At 58.6% G+C, this 1,684-nt stretch overlaps 1 pseudogene; it reads left to right on the top strand.

Annotated features, from left to right (window-relative positions):
- The first annotated feature begins 266 nt into the window (after window positions 1–266).
- Window positions 267–820, top strand: LOC120841868 (annotated as a pseudogene).
- Window positions 821–1,684: the final 864 nt, after the last annotated feature.

The raw sequence follows: 1,684 nt of genomic DNA, 5'->3' as shown, positions 1-1,684 counted from the left end.
TCCGCAGGTCCCGGACATCCCAGCTCCCAGCCAGCCCTTGGACCACGGAACTACGCCCAGGCGGTACAACCTACGCCCTCGGTGACTCATCACCTGCTCTATTCATATCCTTTTTTTGGCTGGCTGCGTCTCTTCGCGGAGAGGGGGGAAGAGGATCCATCTCCTTCCCGCGGGTCTGCCCTTTGTTTTCACAAAGGGATTGTTCTGTTCACGAGTGTCTCCGAACATGTTTGATGTATCACAACCAGACCCGTTAATTCGTCCTTTTTCTTCGTGTGCCCGTTCTCTATTTCCTCCGCAGGATCGTCACTGCCACCAAGAGCGTTCCCGCCACGCCTATCATTTCAGGCGATTGGCGGCACGCTTCCCGCCGCGCCGTGAGCGTGCCTCCGTCGCGACTTGGACTGTGCTGGTAGCGGACCGCCCGGTGGGCTGGGCCTCAGCGCTACGCTGGAGGGAGCAGCCCCGGCCCGAGCGTGGCGCGCCCCCGGAGTCCGTCCCCGAGCCTTTCCGGGGCAACACGCTGGAGGACCGGCACCCGCACGAGCCCGCGGCCGTATACAACGAGGCGGAGCGCCGCCTGCTGTGCCCCGTCTGCGGGGTGCCGGAGCTCCACCGCCCCACCCACCTCGCGGGCGCCTTGCACCAGGCCCGCGTCGCGGCAGACTGGGCTCGCCGAGCCGCGCCACCTCCTGCTGCACCTCCGGCAGCCCCCCGCCCGTTGGAGGTCGCGGAAGCCATCCGGATCCTCCGAAAAGTCCGCCCGGATCTGCTCCGCGACCCGGCCCACAAGGAGGCCATCTTAGACCTCGACCTCTAAAAGGGGGGGGGAGGTGTGGGGCGCTCGGCCCGCCACACGGCGGCCAAACCGGCGACTAGCGGGGGAACGGCACCCGGCGCCGAGAGGGTAGAAAAGGGATGGCCCGTGTGGCCGAGGGCAGTTGTCGCCCCGAGTCTGGACCAGAGTCATGATAATAAACCCTGTTTGACCCCGAGGAACGAGTCGTCTGGTTGATCGCCTGCGGCGGACGGCGGAAGGCGAACGCCCACACGATATAGATGCGCGACGTGACCCGTCACTGCCATCTGTACGTCTTATCTCGGATGCGCTAGCCTCCTGCGAGATGAATTTTTAATTCTATAATGCGTTGCTCACATTCTGCCGTGAGGCGCTGTGACTCCCTCTCAGCTGCCCTCTCTTCTTGTTGGCGTGCTCGCTTCTCGTCCACCCACGTCCTCATGTCCGCTCCTGCCAGTCGCAACTCAGCGCCCAAAGACATTGACTCTCTAATCTTCATTCTGATTAATTATTGTTACTTAGAAAAACGAAGGAACAGACAATATCTTGTCCTGCCACGGACGCCAGTTTATTGTAGCAAGGTTCTTTTGGGTTAAATATTGACAAGATACACAAATCCTTTGTTTTTCTTAAAACATGTATTTACAAAAAAAGATATTAAGAGTTTATATACTTATACTAAAAAAAAAGAAAAGATAACTTAGTTAAGAAATGAAAGAAAGGGGAACACAACAGTCACCATGTCTTGGAACAACCATGCGCAACAGCGAGTCTCGTGTCTGGAGCTGTCGTTGTCGGGCCACGGTTGTGGCTGGCAGTCAGGAGCGGGAGCGGTTGGCTGCCCTCGGTTACCCAAATGCCACCGTACCATGTGCTCTCGCAGTA

The sequence above is a fragment of the Ixodes scapularis genome, unplaced genomic scaffold, assembly GCF_016920785.2.
Source record: "Ixodes scapularis isolate PalLabHiFi unplaced genomic scaffold, ASM1692078v2 PGA_scaffold10__122_contigs__length_95168666, whole genome shotgun sequence".
NCBI classification, from domain to species: Eukaryota; Metazoa; Arthropoda; class Arachnida; order Ixodida; family Ixodidae; genus Ixodes; species Ixodes scapularis.
Note: the sequence above shows the minus strand (reverse complement) of the source record. Positions and strands in the feature narration are given on the sequence as shown.